At 38.2% G+C, this 23,952-nt stretch overlaps 1 protein-coding gene and 1 pseudogene across 1 annotated transcript in view; both read right to left on the bottom strand.

Annotated features, from left to right (window-relative positions):
- The window catches only part of GRM4 (glutamate metabotropic receptor 4), a 346,515-nt gene that overhangs the window by 263,854 nt on the left and 58,709 nt on the right, over nt 1-23,952 (bottom strand). The gene's annotated exons all lie outside the window — the stretch shown is intronic.
- LOC148126105 (uncharacterized) lies at nt 5,262-23,349 on the bottom strand (annotated as a pseudogene).

Below are 23,952 nucleotides of genomic sequence, written 5' to 3'. Positions count from 1 at the left end.
GCTAAGTCTCCTGCAAAGGAAACAATACCATCCTAATGGATAGTACTAATAAGGCACATAGGTAGCATTAGGTGGATGTTCTACCTGAAGCTCACAGGTTACTGTGCAAGATTAGAGGATCTAAAATAACAGTGTCTGGAAGATGAAACTTAACAGATCTGGCAGGCTGCAATGTGGAACCAGACAAAGGTTCCAATCCACAATATTTGGTGAGGAGATGCTTTCAGATATAATTTGGTGACTAACATTTAAGAAGCCCTATAGTTGCATAAGGGTGTCTTTGATAGGAATTCTACTTCTTTGCCATTATTAGTTCTAACATATATGAACCTATACAAATAAGAAGAGGTTCCAGAAGAACTTATTAATCAATATATTAAGGAATAAAACTTGCTGGAAATAACAGACAAAGAAAAAAATATTCTAAACAATAAAATATCTTTAGAAGAAATAAGAAATACAATTGAAGCACAAAAAGCAAATAAGACTCCCGGCCCAGATGGTATTCCATCAGAATTTTATAAGGAGCTTTAAGAGCTATTAGAGGAGCTAATGATGGATCTCTACAATGAAGCCTTGGAAAATGCTACTGTTCCAGAATCATGGAGGGAAGCATATATAACTCTCATCCATAAAGAGCAGACAGACCCACAAAAAATCCAGCACTATAGGCCAATATCTCTTTTAAACGTAGATGATAAGATATTGGCCACAATATTGGCAGAAAGGTTAAAAAGGATATTAAGCAGAATTATTAATATGGACCAGAATGGGTTTCTTCCCCATAGACGAATGAAGACAAACACGAGGATTATTATGGATGTTTTAGAATTTTATGAAATACATACAAACAGACCAGTGGCATTAATGTTTATAGACGCCCAGAAAGCTTTTGACAATTTGAATTGGATTTTTTTTTTTATCAAACAATTGATTGGCATGAAATTTGGTGAAAAATTCCTGGGACTTATTAAGACAATATATAAAATACAAATGGCAAAAATATTAATAAACAAGGAAAATTCAGACAATATAAGGATAAGTAAGGGAGTAAGGCAAGGGTTCCCATTAGCCCCACTACTGTACATAATAGCAGAAGAAATATTACTAACACAGATACGACAAAACCAAGAGATCAGGGGATTAAAAATTAAAAAAGAGGAGTACAAGCTGCAAGCCTTTGCCAATGATATGGCTTTTATACTGGAGGATCCAACAGAAACGAGCTCCATTTTAATGAAGAATTCGGAAAAATGGCAGGGCTGAAGATTAATAAGGAAAAACAAAATTAATAACAAAAAACTGTACAAAAAAGCAACAGGAAGAATTAGCAAATAAATTAGGTATACAAATAGTTAATAAAATAAAATATTTAGGGATCTGGTTGACAGCCAGATGCTCAACAATCAAAAAAGATAACTATGACAAATTAATAACTCAATTATGGAAAGACTTAGATAATTGGGCTAAACTATCCCGACTGGGCCACATCACGACAATAAAGATGAATGTCTTGCCAAAACTGTTGTTCCTATTTCAGACAGCACCAGTCCAGCTGGAGAAAAGTTTCTTCAAGGAATTAAACAAACATATTTCTAAATTTATATGGCAGAAGAGAAAAGCCAGAGTAAAAGATAAATTACTCCAAGATGCTAGAATGAAAGGAGGCTTCAGCCTCCCAGATTTCGAATTATATTATCACGCCGCAATAGCTACCTGGTTTAAAGATTGGGTCAATCTGACAAATAGAAGAATCTTAACACTAGAGGGCTTTGATCTCCAACTCGGCTGGCATGCATTTATGTGGGATGGTAAGAGTAAACATCATTCATATTTTCTAAGACATTAGACAAGGAAACTTCTGCTAAACACCTGGGAAAAGATTTTTTTAAAAATCATTCTAAGTTTCCACTGTGGTTATCAACAATGGAAACAGTTGTACACCCAAATGTTTTGGATTGTGATAATATTGATAATAAAGATTCACTAGACGAAAAAGGAGAACTAAAAAGCAGTAACCAATTACAACTACAAGGAAAGGAGATAGGATGGTGGCTCTGTGTACAAATACAAACACATTATAAAAAAAGATAGAGAACAATTTGGCTTTAGTATGACCCAGCAGGAATTCGACAAGATATGGCATGGAGAAGAAAGAAAAATGATTAGTAAAATTTATAAACATTTATTAGATTACAAACTAAAAGAAGAAACAGTTAAGGAGTGTATGATAATTTGGGCTAAGAATGTGGGCCACAATATTAATTTAGACCAGTGGAAACACATCTGGCAGACAAAATATAGATTAACTATGTCAGTCTCGCATAAAGAAAACTTATATAAAATGGTTTACCGCTGGCATTTACCTCCTGCAAGACTGGCAAAGATGTCCCCCAATTTGCCACCAAATTGCTGGAAGTATAACCACACCCAAGGAACATATTTCCACATGCGGTGGACTTGCCCATATGCACCGAAATTCTAGCGAACCATTAGAAATTGGATATTAGACATAATGAAACAAAATTTAAAATTTGAACTGGAAGTTTTTTAATTAGGCATGATAGACCCAAAAATGGAAAAGAAACATCAATACTTAATTATTCATATTATAACAGCAGCCAAAATAAGCTTTGGCCAAAACTGGAAATCGCCCATCATCCCTCCCAGAAGATGTGGTTATTTAAAAAAATACACTAGTGTGCTGAGATGGATAATCTGATCAAATTATTAAAAAATAACCAAGACAGTGATTATTACAAAGTATGGAACATCTGGTACGATTGGTTAAAAGAAAAGGTAATATCTGATAATTGGACAAGGTAGTGAAAAAAAGGGAGATGTGAAACTAATCATAAAGTGTATAGAGAATTATAAACATTAAAAGGACAAAGGAACTATTGTAATAAGGTAAAACACGTCAATAAGAAAAAACAAATGTAACCAATACTCAATAAGCACTGTAAAATGTGTGGGGGGGTGTGGGGGTGTAATTTTTGGGATTTTGTCATAGGATTTGCTTTGCTTGAATATCTCTAGGTGTCACCACATTTACAGCCATTGGTTGCCAACCTGCTCATCATGTACCAGTATTCCTAATAAAGAAAATAACCCTCCAAGTCTTGCACATTAAACATTATATTGTGGATTCTTTAAAAAGTCTTTCAATATTAAGGATAATAGTTTGTGCCTCTCCAATATACAGTAAATCTATCCTCCTTACTTAACTATGTTGTTTGATTTATTTATTAATTTGCTACATTCATCATGGCCGCCCACTCCAAAAGACCGTAAGTAGCTTACTCAATCAAAGTATAAAATTAAACAATTAAAAATATAACAATGCATAACAGACTGGGTTAAAAAGCAGCCATAACAATAAAAAAAAGCATGACAGACACTCCACAAACACAGTAATCCTAAACCTAACAGAGTGAGAACTTAAGGGCCTTCACAAACCCAGGAAAGTGGGCACCACACATATTTCTGGAGATATCCTATTCCAGAAAATATGGGCAGTTACAGAGAAGGTTTGCTTTTTTGATTTCACAACATGAGAACAATAAATTAAAGGGACCCACTCTGTCCAAATGTACCAAGCAGGCAGAAACAATTGCATAGAGGAGATACCTAAGATCCTATAAAATTTATAAATTCCTATAAAATGCAAGTGTCCTTGCATAATAACATATCTGACTGTGTGTTCGTGTTTATTTGTTCATTTTCATAGTTAATGAATATTAATAAAGAGATCGTGTGATGATACACTTTGCATAATCTTATATTTTCAGTGTTCTTTCCAAGACAGGGGGAAGAATCATACATTAAGAAAAATACAACTACATTAAAAGAAATGTATTCAAACAAAATTGCCAGCTATTTTGGTAGGCAGTTAAAGAAAATAAAAATTAAAAAACAATCAAAACTAACAAAAAGAATCTAATAAATTAATAAAGTATAATAGAACGAAGTCTGGAAAAAAAATTAAAAATCAACCCCCAATTCCCACCCCCTGTCCCCAACAACAGCAGATCATACTAGCCATTTGATGGGTTCCATCCTGCTCTGGGTTGCCCAGGCCCGCTGGCAAAACCAGATCTTCAGTGCCTTCTGAAAGAGTGCTAGAGTGGGGGCCAGTCTAATCTCTGGGAGAATGATATTCCAGAGAGAGGGAGCCACCACAGAGAAGGCCTTTCTTCTGGGTCCCACCAGGTGTATCTCCCTCAGGGATGGGACCCACAATGTTCACTGCCTCCCCACTCTAATGGGTCGGGTAGATGTGACTGGCAAGAGACGCTCCCTCAGATAACCAGGTTCCAAGCCATGAAGGGCTTTAAAGGTGACAACCAGCACCTTGAATTGCACCCGGAAGCAAATCAGCAACCAATGCAGTTCCTGCAGGAGAGGTGACACATGTGCATACCAGGGTCTGCACAAAACCATGCAGGCCACTGCATTTTGCACCAACTGGAGCTTCCAGATGCTCTTCAAGGGCAGCCCCATGTAGAGCGCATTGCAATAATCAAGACAGGAAAGCATGAGTGACTGTGAGTAGGGACCATTGCTACAAGAAAGGGCATAACTGGTGCACAACCCACAGTTGAGCAGGAGTCATGAGTCCAGGAAAACCCCTAGATTACGCACAAGGTCTGTTTGGGGTAGTGCCACCCCATCCAAGACAAAAGATGGCAATTCTCCCTGAGCCAATGAACCCCAAACCCAGAGCCACTTGGTCTTGCAAGGGTTTAGTTTCAACCCATTGCTCCCCATCCAGCCCCTAACAGCCTCCAGGCACTGCAAGAGGGAGGACACAGCAAGATTTAACTCAGCATGGGCCAAGACATATAGCTGAGTATCATCAGCATATTGGTTGATACCTCAATCCATGGTGATGGATGATCTCACCCAGCAGCTTCATATAAATGTTGAACAGGAGTTGAGAGAGTACCGAGCCCTGCAGAACCCCGTAAAGTAGTGGGCAAGGGCTGAATCTCTCCCCTCCTATCAACACTGACTGAGAGTGGCTGCAGAGGAAGGAAGTGAACCAAGACAGCACAAGGCCTCCCATTCCCATCCCCCGAAGCTGCCCCAGGAGAATCCCATTGTCAATGATATCAAAACCTGACGAGAGGTCAAGCAGAGCAAGGATCTCGCTCCCACCAGAGATCATCCAAAAGTGCGACCAATGCTCTTTCTGTCCCAAATCCAGGCCTGAATCTTGACTGGTAGGGGTTGAGATAATCTGTTTCATCCAGAAACCTCTAGAGGTTCTGTGCAACCACCTTCTCAACAACCTTCCCCCCAAAGGGAAGATTGGAGACAGGTTGGAAATTATCCAACCAGGTGGAGTCCAGCGATGGCTTTTTAAGAAGAGGGTGGACTACAGCCTCCTTAAAGTTCTGGGACACTTTCCCCTCCTATAGAGAAGCATTAATTACTGCCAGAGTCCACCCGCCTGTCACCTCTTGGGAAGCTTTCACAAGGTAGGAGGGACATGCGTCTAAAACACAGGTGCTTGTGCACATACTCCCTAGGATCCTGTCCACTTTCTCAGGAACAATAGGGTCAAACCATTCCCAGATAACAGGGCAAAAACCTGCCTCAGGAGCTTCCACCGGACCAGCAACCACGCCGGTATCTAACTGGGAACAAATCGAGCAATTTTGTCTTCCAGAAAATCCGCAAATTCCTCACTGTGCCCCTTCAGGTGAACCTCAATCTCCTTCTTCCCTAGGAGAAGATGGCTCATCTTAAAGAAGGTTGCTGGGCAATTATCTGCAGATGCAATTAGTGTGGAGAAATAATTACACTTCACCACACGAATCACCACAAGATAGGCCTTAGTAGCAGCTCTTACTCATGTTCAATCAAGTTCATCTCCTGTCTTCTGCCAGTGGCACTCTAGACATCTCCTCATGTGTTTCATCCCTCTCAGTTCCTTTGTATACCATGGGGTCTACAGTTGAGGAGAGGTTGCAAGGGTGCAATCCTATCCAGAACCTATCAAGAGCAATTCCAAATAGTGAGTAAGAGCTCGGCTGGACTGCATAATAAATCTGCAGTTATAACCCCCAGTTCCTTCTGGACCCCATCTGCATCCATTAGTCAATGGAACAATCTAATAGGTCCTGCCCCCCTGAGGGGCGGGGTACAGCTTTTGAGAAACTCATTGCCACCAGACTGTGATCTGACCATGACAAAGAGACTAAGGACAGGTCCACCAATTCCAGATCACATAGACACTGCTCTGACAAGAATACCAAATTGGGAGTGTGACCATTACTAGTCAGGCTCTGGATAATCTGGGACAGGCCCATGGAAGTCATGGTTTCCTTGAAATCTCAGGCTACCTCCGCTCCTGCCCCCAGAGAAGGCAGGTTGAAATCCCACAGAACTATAAGCCTAGGGAAATCCACCACCAGCCCTGTGGTGAAGTCCAGGAGCCCAGGTAGGGAAGCTGCCATGCAGCAGGGAGGCTGGTACAGCAGCAGCAATCCCACCTGATCCCTTGATCCCAATCTAAGAAAAAGGGACTCACAGCCGGGAACTTGTTGAACAGTACCTCTGGAGGCTACTAGAGATTCTCTGATAACAGCCACACCTCCTCCTCCCTGGCCCTGAGGTCTAGGCTGGTGTCATGCTTGATAACCCACTGGGCACATTTCTACAAGGGGAATGCCTCCCTCTGGGAGATACAAGCCAGATCAGCCTTCTCTTTGAGGATCAAATCAGCAATAAGGTTAGCCTTATTGCAGGCTGATCTCACATTTAAAAGCAGCATCTAAGACTTAAATGGGATTTGACACCCATTATTTGCTAGACACTCAATATGGATTCCATTAACATCAGAAATTGTTTTCTATCCTTCTATTCCAATGCCAAGAAATATCACTATAAAGATCCAACCAAACTCCCATACCATCAAAGGATAAAAGAGGAATATTTTCCCTACTATTAATCTAGTCTGCAATGCTCTGTCTTCAAAAATTGTGAAGAGAAAGATTGGGCAGGTAACATCACTGACACCAAATTGTAGGAAGATAATTTGACAGATAAGTACTATTCAACCAGCATTATGCAATACAAGTTGAGCTTCATAAAATATATTTCTATGTTATCTGCTATTGATATCATAAGTGTCAAGCTGGGCTCCATTGGGCTTCATGCTTAGGCCAGTGCTATTTCACACCTTTTAAAATGTCCTACAAGATTGAATGCAGGTTGCTTATCAAATAGATCTAGCTCACTTGAGGTTTTCAAATGAATATTCCAGGAATAAGCAAATGGTTAGATTAGACAGCCTATATTATCTCCTTCCACTCATGTTTTATTATTTATTTCATTTGTATTTGCTGTAAAGTAACCTAATTTTGAAACCAAAGAAGTTCTCTGTACAGAAAGTGCTAGACCTTTCTTCCGTTATCTACAATGTACTTCTTCTAATGTCAAGCTCTGATTCCAGAAGAAAGCTCTTCAAAGAGAAAAAGTGCTCAAGAGTTATATTGTGGGAGACAATCCAAGAGTATGTGGAAGGTTCAGTTCCCCTTACTCATACATCCATCATTTGTTCTCAAACCTATCTCCCTTCCAACCAAAGTCTAATCTAAACAAATGACTTTGCTGCCTTCTTGTGGATTTTGAGCATCAGACTCTCTTCCCAATTTTACGTGCCTCTCAAAAGCTTCAACCTGTTTTTCAGAAGGAAGAGGTTCCGTTATTATTCATCTAAGGTAATGTTCTGTGATGAAATTTGATGCTGAAGCCAAGCAGTGAAGATAAATAAAGCGACCATGTTATCATACTTGTAAAACAGGAATCCAGTTTACTTGATGCATTCCATTTCATTGCTTAGTTTCCATCTGCTGGGGGATTGGGCAGTGAAACAACCAGCAGGACAAAAAAAGGAAACCTTCATAGTTGCATAAAACCTGACCAATAATCCACAGAGCTCCACAGGCTGTACCTATTACACCAGTGTAGACAAATATGACATCAATACAATAACAATAAAAGTGCTAGATGCTAACTTCCAATTTCTCTGAAAAAAATGTAGCATTGTACCATATTATTTCAAAATGTGGCAGTTGCTTTGCTAGATTTGGGCTCATATTAATATGGGCCCTTAACTCCTGCCTCAAATTCCTGCCTTGAACACTGATCAAGAATAGGGAAAATATATCCAGAGTGTTACATTTGTGCACAGAAGTGTACCTTTATAATTTTGATAAAAGCCACTTTCAAATCAAGATCAGGAAAAGGACTGATTTGGGCAAAGACTTGATTGGTTGATCTTTGAGGGAATTACAGTAGATTGACAATGTATTCTGACTTTTAAGTATAGGAACTGCAAGTTTAAAAACAAATGCATTGGCAATCTAAGATTAATCTATTCCTTTGCTTTTGGCCTCCTCAGTTTACATGTAAACATTGATTGATTGTCATTACTAGGTGTTTGCACAGGTCTGCTAGCTTGTTTGATGTTTGTGTTTTTAATGTTTTTAAGACTTTCAAGGGTTCAGACTGAAGAAGTCCATTTCAGTCTTGTGCTTCTCAAGTCATTGACTCATAAGTAGGAAGAAAGTAGGATAAGTAGGATGTGGAGAAAAATCAAGAATGTTGAAAGGACTTTTGGAATTATATTCACCACCTTGAGTGAAAAAAATGAATCTAGCTGATCATTTGAAATATTGAACTATTGGAAAGGCCTCCCTGTTTATGAGAACTAAAGCAATTGCTTCTCCTTATCACCCCTCCCCAAAAGCCTTGCCAAAATTAAAGAAACTATTAAAATACAAGCTCCAGCTACAAGCTTTCACTGTCTAAATTTGACATTTAATATGTTAATTAAGATGAATCAGGTAAATGTTTATGCAAAAAGAAAACAGTAGAGTCTAGTACAGAAAATCAAATACAATATGCTTTTTTTTAGGATGGGGTGATACAAAAAGGCATTGTCTCATAAGAAGATAACAAGAGAAAAATTGGGTCAGCCCAACATGTAGGGTTATAAAGCTGCTTCTAAAACGATCAAAAATAATTTGCTACACAGCTCAGGAAGGTTGTCATTTAAGTGACATCAAAAGGAAAGATGGGCAAAACTAGAGCTAGATCTTCTAGCAGATCTCTAGCCAATAATCAGTAAACCAGCAATAGGCTTATGACTCAAATTACTTAAAAGAAACAGCAATAAAATAATTGCCCCAACTCTAAATTGCACTGACAAAATGAGGAGTTAGGAATAATTAGAGTTCTATTTTTCTATTGAAAGATTATGAGTTTTCTCACAATTCTTTCAAAACAGTGGGCTTTTAGAGACTATAATTCTGACAAGATGTCTTTACTAATATTTTTACTATTAATGCAATTTAGAAGGCCACCGATTAAAGCTATAATTCAAGAAGGTGTACAATAAAATTTTAAAATAACATAAAAAGACAAGATCAATGAAATATAAACACTGTGTTGGGAAATAAGCAGGATTTAAATATGGTCATTCACAAATTATATGCCCCAAGATGTTAAAAGAAAAAAAACCCAAATGTCCAAATGATGGTTTTTAATTAAATCATAACCAAAAATGCTTCTTGGAATGAAAGAAGTTGCCTCTTTAGGAATGGCTTTTTAAATTTAACCATAAAATTGTATTTTTGTTCACTAAATTTTACAGCTCAATTTAGAAGCACATTTTCCCAGGTCCTCCTTTTTATTTTACTTTTAAGTCAATTGCTTCTTAGACCAATTTCTCCATCTACATCAATGGCCCTTTTATCATCACAGGCTGAACGGATATGGATGATGCAAGCAAACATTAGCTCTCTCCCAGTGGATTCCTTCCCTTTGTTTATTTCTTTTCTGCCAATACTTTCTTTGGAAAGCATCTCAGCAGGCGGGGAGGGAGGGGAGGCAGCCTTCGAGACTAGATATACCTTGGCAAGCTTTTGAATCTTGAAGCAACCAAGAGATTCAGCTACTAGGAGGCCTAAAAATAATGAATGAAATATATGTAGATCAGAGGTGGTATTCGGCACATTCTGACCAGTTCTGGAGAACCAGTAGCAGAAATTTTGAGTAGTTCGGAGACCCAGCAAATACCACCTCTGACTGGAGATTTCACAGTATCCTTTCACCTGCTACGCCCACCAAGCCATACCCACCACTGATGTAGATACATAGATATGTATCTGGCACAGCAGTAGGCTAGCACCAAATTTAAAAACAGAAAAGGCTGGGAAAATCTGAGTCACAAACGAACACTATACAGAAACCTGATGATGGCAGATGAGATTCTGATGAAACGTTGCTACAACTTTAAAAGCACAACTATAATGACATGGGAAAATACCCGAGCAAAGCTGAATATCATAGATATCGTAGTGTATAATGCCATTGCATCTGTCCCATTTTATTGAGACAGTCTCACCTCTACTCACTTACTGTATGCAAGGCAGTAATTATGCCTTTATGCCTTCCTAACTCAGAGAACTATTGTCTTGCATAAGTGAGCTGAGACCTTATTGTAACAGATCTTATACTAAAAGGCAAGACTTATTCTTAGATGTCCCAACTTGCACCCTAACCATGACACAAATATGTCCTGGTAACATTTCCTCATATCCTTTCTTTTGTCCCCAACCCATGACAGGCTTAAGCTGATCACAGTAGTACCAATATTAAGGTAATATTTCCCCCCTATTCCAACACCACTGAAGAAAAGTTTCAAGGTATATAAAATCTTGTAATTTTGAGGGGTTCTTGGTCCTCTCTGAGCTTGGTTGTTTTCTTGCAGACATTTTATTATCCAAACTAGGTAACTTAGCATTAATAATATTACCTAGTTTGGGTAATGAAAAATCTGCAAGAAAACAATCATGCTCAGAGGACCCTTCATTTCAACTCTGGGCTACAAATATTCTCTATCTGGTAACTTTTTCATCCATTACCTTGAAGGGAAATCAGATGAGTACAATGACCAAAAATAATGACACTATAGGTAAGATAGGGATTGGCAATGGGAAGGGCAAATTTCATGCAAGCATAGCTTCCTGTCAATTCAATATGAGTGGGTATCAATAATAATAAAAAAAGTACTCAGTAATAAGAAAAGGCCTTGTGAAAATGTGGCAATAACAGTAAAGACAACTTTGTCAATCTCTTTGTGCTTAAAAAGCATGAACTTGAAATATGAACTTGTTTCCTATTTAAAAGATCTTCATTTTCCCAAGATAATTAATCAATCACCCAAAGAAGCTAACATTCCAGCAGCTCCTCATCAGAATAAATCTTGGGATCCAACTCTATAGGTCAAGAATGTTGGTAAGACTTTTCTACTTCTCAGAGGTACCATCAGCCTTGTACGTTCATACATGTACCCAGACATACACACTTGCACAAATAGCAAGTAACAAGATCCATCAGTGTTGACTAGGTTCCCAAGTGTCCAATAAGTATCCACAGCATCAACAGGAACACATGAGTTATTCAGCCGTTTACTCAATGTTGCACTAGATGCATTTTGTTATGGCTGGAAATTGTAGCAAAGTTTTCCTCAAGGATTGCCTTAGGATTGCAAGTGCAATGAAAGTAGGAGTGTAGGGTAAAAAAGCTTTGGATGACTATTCACTTTCCAAACAATAAAAGCAGTATCATAAAGAATAACAACCTTATGATTTTCGGGTTCCTCTTTTCTGTGTAACTGAGCTCATATCCTACGATAATGTATATGTGCATCTACCCATGCACAGCAAGGGGAACCTGATGCTGAATGGGATTATGAAAGTCTCAAGACACTCACAAGAAAGACAAAGCCCTGGTGTTGTAGAAATAGAAAAGAGGGAATGAATTGATGTTTTAGGGCAGCAATATCTTACAAGCTGCCTTACCTAGAGATCTGGAGGACAGGCATTAAGAGCAATTGCCCAGCAATGCCAAAAATATTGGATACTAGAAGTGCCTGATCATTGGCAACAGATCGGTTTCATAGCAATATAGGGTAACTTTTTATGTACTCAAATAAGAAAATAGTCTACATTTTGAATAGAGAGGACTATTGGTTTGAAAGAGGGGTGAAAGAATCTATCTATGTTAGAATTGAACAACCCTTCCTCAGTAGGGGGGGAGGAATAAGACACCACCTATCTCCATTCTACAACATAGCCCCTTTAGCAGTTCCAAGAAGATTCTACAACCAACTGCACCCTGATTCAGGTGACCATGAGCACATAGATAAACCCTCCAAGGGGCTTCAACAGCTATCAGAGAGAGTTCTAACCATATGACTTCCGTTTCCTACCCACATCATCCTGTCAGAACCTATCCTTCCATCTCCCCACGATCAGAACTCATGAAGCTTCTTGGATGAGGTGAAATGTTTTCTTTTCTTCAGCCCTGTTGCCTTTTGAAAAAGCACCTTTGAGACAACTATGACCCGGATGACTGAGAATTTCTATAGAATTTCTCCATAAAACACAAAGGTTTTACCTATGTAAGACTGCAGCTCAAGTATTTGTTACAATTTTCATGGAGTGCTTTATATACAAGTAGAAAGCTGGAATTATAATTCCAATTAAAATTGAATCCCTTTTTTTTTTCCAATGTAATTATTTCAATGTAATTACATTGACATATCTCGTCATCTCACACTTTCATACTTTCATGATGTTCCCCATCACATCCCTTGGTGAAGCCAACATACCTAATCTTTTTTTGTCTCAGCAAATGGCTTTTAAATTCCTCTTGTTTGCTCTAATTCATATTATTTTAATTATTGAATAGGCCTTTCACTCATTGCTTGGAACATTAGCGCATTTTTAAAAGGGACCAGGAAAATCAAACTCCATCAGTGATCTGTTTTTCTGTCTCAGCTAACAGCCTTCAGCTCTCCCAGGAGACCAGGAGTTTTGCTGCTGCTTGCTGGGTAAAGGAATTGAGAAAGGGATGGGAAAGAGATCATCAGGGGATGTGGGGGAAATGAAATTCAAAATGCCATGGAAATGATGAAATACCATTTGCTAAGCTGAAATGGTCTACCTTTGGCAAAGAACACATACGTGCTTCATAGATTTTACATTGGAGCTGCTTCAGCCTTCACATTCTGTTTACATTTATTTATGATGTCTCCCTGTGTGTTTCTGCCGATGGGCTTCTTTGTTCAAACAAACTTTTCAGCCTACAGAGGTTCCCCTCTATAAACAGGTACTCAGCAGGAAAATATGCTAATTATAAAATCTTCTGATTTGTGTTCAGCCTGGGTAGAAATGGGAGCCAAAACTGAAACAGATTTTTCTTCGGAGCAAAATTCACAAAGATGGATATTTGGCTCAAACAACTGTAATTCTGTTATTTCTGAACCCGATTCAAAGTTCACCATTGCTGTCTTCAATAAAGTAAAATGTATGCTGATGGAAGGGAGGCATAGCTATGCATTCCAATTCTACCTTTCCAGTACTAACTTCTTTGCGCTGATAGAAATGTTTGACCAGAAACTGTGATTTGCATAATTACAATACCAGCACAATCATATTGTAGGGATGTGTATTACGATCAGATCAAAAGCAGCAAATGTGCTTTTGGATATGGGCATGCTTCTGGCAACTGTTGATGCCTCCTTAAAAAACTTTTGTCTTTTCTTGAGCTTATATAGAAGTCACACAGTCTCAGGAAAATACACAGGTTGTACCAAAAGTTAGAACCCATGGATAATTTATCAATAATTTAACATTATATTAAACATTCAAATTGGGTACATTTTCTTATAAATACTTCCTTCTTTTGAACATTCCTAAATATAGTGAGATTTTCTCTGAAAAAAATATTAAAGAAACATACTGTGATTGGCCTATGGGACCTGACTTATGGAACACTCTGTATATTTGAGTTAAAGAAACATTAGGGAGATGGCATTAGGATGTTATGACATTGTCACATCTTGTCAACACCTCTTTAATTCAAGTGTCTGTTTTCCTGGGATTGTGTATCTATTGTTCAAGACAAGAAAAATGCAGCTTCTCTGAAAAGGTTGTAATAAGTGTAGGAATTAAAGCCATGTCCTTTTCTATTTTAGATCAGAATAGCTGTGCAGGAAATGTAAAACATTTCCAAACAAAACAATCCCATTCAGAATATTCACTGGAACAGAACTTTGCCTTTATTCCAGTGGAGAAAAGTCAAAACATTTCAGATGTACTGGCTACAGGAACTTATGACATGTTGTTTGCTCCTTTGTTTTTCACCCTAGAGCACCTAGAGTAGAGAAGAGATAACTACTACCAGATGTCCAACTTACATTTAAAAAATGTTCAATGGCACATTTTTAATTAAAAAAAAATATTTCAAAAATCTTCCATAGAATAGAATTGATACAATTGAATCTGTTATTTAAAAAGATTTACTGTATTAAGTTATAACCAGAGAATGTTTTTGCTCATTAAATAACCTCCATGAAGTATGCAGTCAAACATTAACCTAGGACAAAGAAAACTAATCTCTCTCATCAGTTAGAATTTAGTAGACATAAGTAAGCAGCAGTGGGTTCAGTATGCCTTTTCCTGTAAAGGACAAGTAGAAGCAGCTAGTCAAACTGTGCACTTTGCTTTGATTTTCTTTCTACTGCAAAGAAGTCTTGCAATTTTAATGTATCCCAAGGGTCAACATCAGCAGGACACAGAAGCAAGCACAGAGTACATGCCTATATCAAAGCTCAACAAATCAACCAAGCCAACAATGTATCAATATTCCTTGCATTTAACAACCTCAACAGCAATACTTGTGTGTAATATTCACATCTTCATAATACCTCAATTTCTTAACACACGTACAACCCACTCACTCACCCTCCGGAATTCTAACTTTCCCAAAGGAAAACTGTTTATCATCATCAGATACTGTAACTGGAAAGACCTGCAAACAGTTGTTTGCTAATGACTGTCCATGTTCTTAGGATATGCTCTTTTCCATCAGCACCTTATACATCACCCTATTCAGGTTAAATCAAGAGCTAAATTGAGAAAAAAAAAGTCTGAAAAAACAATCTAATAATAAGCCAAAAAACTTAAAAAACATAAGCCAAAAGAGTCCAATCACAGCACTTGGAACATCACTACTTAAAAGAAGCCAATTTTGTTATAACAATTCTAAAACCAGATGTGTTTCATTGAGGATTCATTACACTTGATATAGCTTAAGGAAGAAATGCTTGTTACAGTTCCCCATAGCCAAGATTCCCATTTGTAGAAATTACTGTAACTTCATTCAGCTGACAGCAGTTCTACCATCAGCAATAAAAGATAAGGAGTGGAGATTTTGTGGTTAATTTCAGGAAAGATCTTGAAGGAAGCTATTGTTTTAGTGGATTTGCTTACAGATCCAAGCTGCATTAACAAGCTTGATAGTTTCCCAATAACTGCACATTCTGTAATTTATATTTTTGGGCTGGCTAGCAATCATATTTTTTTAATATACAAAACATACACTGTTACAAGATTTCCAACTGTTTCATTCCCAGGCTGGGGAAAGCTTTGTTAAACTAGCCTCCCCAAACTGGTTCATGCAGGCTGGGGATGATAGGAATGATAGTCTGACACATTTAGAGGAGATCATGTTAAACCTTTAACTCTTAGTCTAAGAAAATGTCATATACAAAAATAACCTTTAAGACATGGAATTTCTACATATCAGAGGTCTCCTGAACCACTTTGAATCATTTTTTACATGACTGGTGCCTTATTAGGTCCCTTCCAATCTATTGGCAAATCAAGCCCAATTTAACTATTGATTACAATGCATAAAACAATGTTGTTTTGCAATTTCATATCTGAGTTTCCTGAAAACTTTAGGATGACTAACAAGTACTCCTGATGACCTGATATCCCTGTTCATTTTATAAATTTATCTAAAACCTGACATATACATTGGGACAATCCTTAAATTTATCATTTCAGAAGACTGCCTCAGATGTGTTTCTCATCCATGACTTTTACAGCAAAAGCTGAAGTTAAAAAATAATTTATTTTCTCTGCAATGTTCCCATCATCACGAATGCACATTTTCCTCTCCTGCAGCTTTCTTGCTTCTATAATATAGTTTTTTTAAAAAAAAAATCAGTCATTTTGCTTATATCAGATTATGTCCTACAAATTCCATCCTGATCAAAATTATATGAAAAATCTTTATTTCAGAAATGTTTGCATTCCCTGCTGTTTTCCTGAGCTCAGAATTCTTTTAATATTTCATTATTTAGTCTACTATTTAGCCATGAATTCTTTGGTTTAGAATATGTGTGTCTATTGACTGCCCATTATTTGACAGTATTTCTGTGTTGCACAAAGAATGTATAGGAGAGCAGGCACTTCTTGTTCTCCAGTTATCATTTAAGCTGCATATTATCTTGTTTAGCCTTCTAGTTTAACCAAGATTGGAAAGTATTTAGGATTTCCTAAGTTTGTTACCTTTCCCACATTTCTCTGTATAGGGGACACAACACACACACACACACACACACACACACACACACACACACCACATGTGTCAATTCAACTGTGCATACATGCTGGTGCCATATTTGCCCAGCACATGAGCCTTTGACTAGACTTACTGTTGTTTAAAACTCAGATCACCATCATAATTGTTATTTTTTCTTTGTTCCTTGGATTCTAACACTATTTATCTAATATTACACATGAAATAGAGTTACTTTTGGTATGAAGAAGGAGTAAAAGCAAAACACTAAGGGAGTTAGGGAGAGGCTTGAACTTCTACTACCTTTGTGTGGCTATGCCAAGCATTTCTATTTATCCATAGCACTTCTTTACATTTTAAAAAATGTCAGAAAAGAAAACAAACAAATGCCATGAGTAGCACTTTTCACATCCACCCTCTTAAGATGGATGATTAGCTTCTGTAAGCCTCATAAGCACTGGACAGTAAGTACCAAGATCAATTTTTGCAAGGTTGTATCCCAGTATAGTCTTCTCTGGCTGGATATTATTTTTCCAGGAATTCTTCCCAAAGTTCACTCTCTGATCCTTTACCTAGGAAGTCTCAGACTGAACTTTGAAGTTTCGGCATGAGATATATGTTCTGTGCCTGTGAATTGCAATAAGCATTTCCTTGTGTTAGGGAAAAATTGAGCAATTGCAGGCTGTCTTTGATCCATGCAATATTCCTTATCTCCTCCCAGTTTATTAAGCTTTCATTCTGGGAAATTCTAATACAATTACAACTGGAGTTTTCAAATACAAAGTTATGCCACTGCATCATATAGCAGCACAAGAGTCAACTATCCAAAGGTTTGGGAAAAGAGACACTATCTTTTTAAAATCCATAGTATAATTTGTCTTGCTGCTGTGCTGAAATTCTACCCTATGAAATAAATCAAGTGTCACTTATTGTATTAGATTTCTACCTTACCTTTTCAACTTAAACTGAATGGGTTTTCCTGAGGGGACAGTGGTATCCTTGAGTTTCCCCACTCCTGGTCTACTTATTTCATCATCACTGGTTTGCCCAAGTTTTGAAAGAAGATGACCACTTTTAATGGGTCTGACTTTTATCCTAAATTGCATCAATCAACCCATGCTATGAATTCTTTGACAATGTGAACTATATGACATGATACATGACAAGCACATGTTTAAAGCCTTAGAAACCAATGATCAATTAAGATCCATAAAAGAACTGTCATTTTAACAATAGACCCTTACCATGATTATTGAGAAGGAAATTGCCTGTGTTCTAAATGATAAATCTAAAAGCTATGGCAATTATTCAACCCCAGGAAGTGAACAAAAAGACTACTTTACATTTTGAATATATAATCCACAAGCCCATTATTCAATCCTTTACAATAATCTGATGTCAGAATGATAAATATTAATGTAGTTTCATTTACTATGTATTAACCATTGTAAAATAGACAAATGAGAGCATTACCCAAAACATAATAGCCAAGGTAAAGTTGCTGAACGTATCTTAAAGTTATCTCAGAAGTGAATGATAGCTGAGATTTATCATCAGGGTACAGTTTCTGAAAAAGTCACTATTCACTATTGGTAGTGAACAAAGAGTTTAAAACAGTGGACAATTGGCTACTAGATTGTTTAAATGATGAACTCTGTTTGTTCCACTCACTCTGTAAGACAAACCCTTGAAAGTTATTCTAATCACAACAGTATATCTGGTCCCTCTTCAACCTGTAAAATGTATTATTGAACATTTATTATGCGTCTGATATTGAATTGGCATAACCACCCTGACACAATTCTACTCCAGACTCTTACTGTATAGCCCCATTTGCAGTATAGATAGTCTTCATTTAATGACAGTAATTGGGACTATCACTAAGCCATGGAATCCTAAAGCACAAAGGCATATGGTCACACTGACCTGTGATGGCATTGCAGGAGTTCTATCATTAATCAAAATCCATGTGGTCATTACACGCAATGTCACATATCTGCCATTGTGACCTCCTGTCAGCTTCCCGATTGATTTTACTTGTCAGAAGCAAAGTGAAGGTTGGAAATAAAAATTACATGACTGGGGGATGCTGCAAACACTGTAATTGCAAACTGGTCAAATGATAAGCACATGTTGAAAGTCTTAGAAACCAGTGATCAACTAAGATCTATAAAAGAACTGTTATTTTAACAATGGGCCCGTACCCTAATTATTGAGAAAAAAATTACTTCTGTTCTAAAGATAAACCTGTCAAGCTATGGTAATCACTAGGAAGTGAAAGAAGATATAATTTTGAATATATAATCCACAGTCTAATTATTCAATCTGTTACAATATCTGATGTCAATGATAAATATTAATGTAATTTTGTTTACTATCTATTAAGCATTGTAAAGCAGACAAGTGAAAGCAACTACTACAACCAGTTGTAAATCTCTTCATTTAGCAATATTACAACTTTGAACAGTCATCAAACAAGCAATCATTAAATGAGGACTACCTGTAGAAATAGATTCACATCTACTAAAAGTAGAAGTCTTCTTCTGACACTTAATACCTGTAACCATGGACAAAAGATAATGATATACAGCAGAAGTCCTCAAACTATGGCCTGCAGGTGGGATACGGCCTGCCAAAGCAATTAATCCAGCCCACACAGGACCATAAGGTTGCACCATGACCACTAGCGACACCCACCCAGCCAGTCATTAGGCAGATCAAACTATAGTCCACCCCACCCCCAAAAGTCTGAGGGACTATTAATTGGCCCCCTGTTTTAAAAGTTTGATGATTCCTAATGTAAAGCATGTTAGAGCCCAGTGGTATATTCTACTGCTTTGGCCCGGTTCGGCTGAGCTGGTAGTGCCGATGAGCAGTGGAGACCAAATCTGTTCTTTCTGATGCTCTGCTGTTGGGCCCACCCACGCACCCGGGCTCCTATACTAACCTTCCTTTGAAGCGCAGCTGCTTTGCGTGGCACAGCAGATTGTCGCTTATCAGCTGATGAAGCAACAGGGAGAGAGCAGGATTGCAGGAGGTGAGTCGGAAAGCCTCTGTGCCTGTGCGCCCATTAAGCCACGTCCACTGCAATCCGGTGGTAAAAGGTTTTGAAACGCACCAATACTAGAGTCTTACCCATCTCTGGTGGCCCTATGTTTTTTCTGTATCTCTTTGTATCCATTTCATAGTTATCTGGACTTTTCTAATGCATGTATGGTAGTTCCAATGTACTTGTCCACAGACATCAAGCTATAAGGAAGAGGGATCAGCCCCAGAAATGAGACTGAGGCTCTTCCATGATACTGATGATCTAATACTAATGCACTACGTGAATTTCAAAATCAATTCAGAAGAACTGGGCTTCAGACTTCATACAAGTTTTAAAATACCTCTCTGAAGTATCCTGATTTTTCAGACTTCTTTATAAGCCTGAAGCTCACAAGTTTCAAGTCCAAACAAAATCACTGCTGCTTTAAGAAATTCATTTCTTAAGACAACTCTTAAAGCAGGCACAACTTTTTGTCAGAATTTTCATAAAAGTTGAACCACTTTGATGAATACAGAGAAGTAATGCTTTCATATCAAGTTCAAAGCAGTTCTTCCAAATGAATTTCACAACTTGCACAACCTCAAGGTCTAGTCTAATCTATGGAACTGAACAGATGTCAGAGACCAGGAATGTTAATTCAAGTGTGCTCTTCTTCACAAAGAATATTGATAATCCGAAAAATAATTGTGAGTTTGATCAAATAAATAACATCTTCAGAATCATCTCAGGTAAATAAAAATTCCCTTATTCCTGAAGCAAAAACAAAAAACAAAACTATCCACTGTAAAACCATTCTGACTAGAAATTCTAGAAGTTACAGATCTAGCATCTCTTAAGGTGGCTAATTGGAGAAAATTGCATTAAATCAATTTATAATAGTGATTCTAGTTGTATATATTCAGTTAATTCTACATGCTACATCCTCAGAAATTCTAGAATATATGATCCTATACTGATACAAAGATTATTTCTACAATTTCATTACATTTTTGGATGAGTCAGAATTAAAGAAATCAGTTGCATGCAAAACAGAATACCATACTATTGAATTTCTATGGTTTTACCCATCATTCACAATATAAAAGCGAGCAGGAATCAATAGATCAATTAATTAGATTTAAGGGCTGCCCAACTTCATCAGACTCTGAGAAAATATTGAATGGCAATAAAACAGTAAAATAGCTCAAAATACAAATTATGCATTTCTGAAAAAAACTGATCCTCAATCAGAATTCTACAGAGGGCAGGTATCACCTTTAACCCAAGACCTGGGGAAACAGCTGCATTTTCCAGAGACTTCTTGAATATAATTAGGATGGGATACTTATAAATACCAGGAGGTTCATACTGATTACCAGTTTCTAATGAGATCCAAGTTCTTCTTCCAGATTGCAGCATTGTTGTATTTCATGGGTACCATCCAACCCAAGCTAAGTACATTTGGCTTCCATTATCTTTCCTGTTTTTCGTTCATCTTGCAATGGAGATCAAGGTGTTATGGTTGTAGGGTGTGTAGGAGTCTAATTTCTAACAAGTACAACATATTGAAGAAATTAATCTATACAATACTTTATCTGCCTAGTTCAAAATGTAAAGTAATCCATTGAACACAAGATCATGTTGTCCTCAGTTTGTTCTTCCCTATAATATATATCAGGTCTTGTTCCCATCTTTAATTCCAGAACATATCAAAGGGCAATAAGTCTATAATTTTGCAACATCTTACCTGGTAATAAGCCTCATTGTTGAACTCAGTGTAATTTATCTCTAATTAAACATCACTAAGAAATATACAGGAACTCTATTTAGTGGAATTTTTAATCAGAGAATGAGCACTATAAATGTAACTATTAAGATCTCACACAACTGGCCATTCTGTTCACTGGGAAATGCAGTTCCTTATCAAGGGGTGCTACATTATGATTATCAAATATCACTGAATTCTCCTTTGTTCCTTTGCCCCTGTGTAATTCCTCAAATATATGGAACCAGTATCCAAATCAATTCTTACATATTTTCATTCTTATTGTTCGGGTCAGGACGCTTCCTTATGGGAAAATAGTATTCTCCGAGCATCTTTGAGTGTCTTTCTGCCAAATTTTGGGGGGAAAATACCTTTACTCAAAATTTTCACTATAAAAAATCCCCACTGTTACTCTTGCTTGAAAGAACAGTTTCAGTTTCTTTCAGAAATACAAATCTCTACAAATTAAACATAGCATTTTTAAAAAAATATCATCCTTTCTCCTATTGTTCAGGTTCACCTGTGACCCATGTCCATAAAAGTTTCATTCATCTGTACATTTTGTAAAACTTTCTGTGAAGAAAGGATGTTTGCTGATTTTGCTTAGCATTAAACCTGAATTAGATCAAAGAGCTACCACTTATAGCCCAGGGGCCATGTAACCATGCCTTCTAGTTTGAGTACATGTCTGGATGAGGATTCTGCATATGTTCAAAGGTTCTGGAGTTCTACAGCCTTACAGCACCAACTGTGTTTAAGAGTTGGGCTGGTATATTTCTAGCTCAGTTATACAAATGGTAAAATTACTGTTTTAGCATTTTTGCAGCAATGCTTGCCTCCCATTTCCATTGCCTGAATTTCAACTGACCTAGCAGTTCCTTCAAAGAAAAAGGTGACTTTACAATTTTACAGCTGTCCCTCACAAATGTGTTTGGATTCTTCTTAGTTTATCATTGGACTGTGACAGTGTACATGGCAACATGATGAAGAACATAAACAAGGACAAATTATACACTTTAATTTTCTGCATTATTATTATAGTTGGTCGTATAGTCAGCCAGATGTTTAGACTGGATTTGGCATTTTTATCCACCAACTGAGTGCTTCCCAAGGAGGTTTAATAGGCAGATGTATTGTTTGATGATGTTAAAGATGTCATGGCAGAATTTAAGCTGTTCCAAGTAAAGTTGCCATTTGTAATTGATTGATTGTGATTTTGTCCATGCTGATGGTGTCAATTGATGCTCCAGAAGTTTTCAAATTGCACCCATGGGGCCTATTACTTTTGGTACTATGTTTACTTTCTTTTGCATAGTCATTGTATTCCTATTTTCAGGTCTATATATTTTGTGATGTCCTCCAGTTCATGCTCTTATTCAGCTGTCTCCAGGTGTTCCAATATCCACTATCTGGATTTGGTCTTTCTTATTACCAATTGTTAAATCGTTGTGTGAAAAGTGTCTACCTATCTGAATTCTAAAATCTCAGAAAACTTTAACGTCTTCATTTTCTATTACTTTATCTATTTGTAATCACACCCAAAGATGATATTCAGCCGGTTCAGACAGGTTTGGGCATACTGGTAGCAGAAATTTTGAGTAGTTTGGAAAACCAGAAAATACTACCTCTGGCTGGCCCTGCCCACCTGCCCCTGCCTTGCCCTTTCCTGCCCTAAATTCCCTTGTTTCTTAGCTCAGCTGATTCACATGGCAGAGCGAATTGCCATGCCTCAGCTGAGCTAAAAAACAGTTCATCTCATCAGCGCTGACACCGAGGTCAGTCTGAGTGCTGTGCTGCAAGAAGTGTGCTCTCAAAGAATCAATCACACCACCCTGCCCCACCCTATATATCTTGCCTTTGCCATGCAGCCCAGCTAATCACTGTACCTCACCTTGCCTCCACGCCTCACCTCCTCTGCTCACCAAAGGTAAGCAATGCATGCTGCCCACTCATCGTTCATGTTGGCCGGGTTGAGGAACATGCCATTCCCTGACTCCGGCCTTGCCCCGGAATCTCCGCCTTCTTGTCGTTCATGTTGGCCAGGTTGGGGAATGCGCCATTCCCCGGCTCCGGCCTTGCCTTGTATCCTCTGCCCGCTTGCCATTTGCCTCTGCCAGGTCAGGGAACACACCATTCCACAGCTCCAGCCTTGCCCCGGGCCTCTGCCCACATGCCACCACCCCCATCTGGCCTCAAACTATGGGCCCACAAGCCAAAGCAATTTATTTGGCCTGTGGCTTGCTGCACAAGGCTGAAGAGCCGTGGAGGGCAGCATGGGCACAGGAGGGCCAAAGCTGTTTGGAAATGGACCAGACGTTCTTCTCACCTTTAAGAGGTCCATCCAGAAAGCGTTGCAGCAGAGATCTTGCAGCCCTTCTGCCCCTTGCCACTGGGGCTTTGCTCAAGGAAACGCTCCATGTGCTCTCCAGGTTTGCAACTGCTTCTCTCTGCTGCTGCTCTTGCTGGGAGAGCAGACTGCAATTTAGCAGCTGTCAGCCTCTGCTTTGGGTCCCCTCAGTCCCATCCAAAAAGCTTTGTAGCTGAAATAGGATTAAACATGGCTGCTGCTTCTCTGTGCTGCAGCACTTTCCGGATGGGACTTAGAGGACCCAAAGTGGTGACTGACAGCTGCTAAATTGCAGTCTGCTCTCCCAGCAAGAACAGCAGTGGAAAGAAAGCCGCTACCCCAGAGAGCAGAGATGAAGGG

The sequence above is a fragment of the Pseudonaja textilis genome, chromosome 3 (genome assembly GCF_049901715.1).
Source record: "Pseudonaja textilis isolate UNSWEBS1 chromosome 3, rPseTex1.2, whole genome shotgun sequence".
Lineage (NCBI taxonomy): Eukaryota > Metazoa > Chordata > Lepidosauria > Squamata > Elapidae > Pseudonaja > Pseudonaja textilis.
This window is presented reverse-complemented; position numbering and strand designations above follow the sequence as displayed.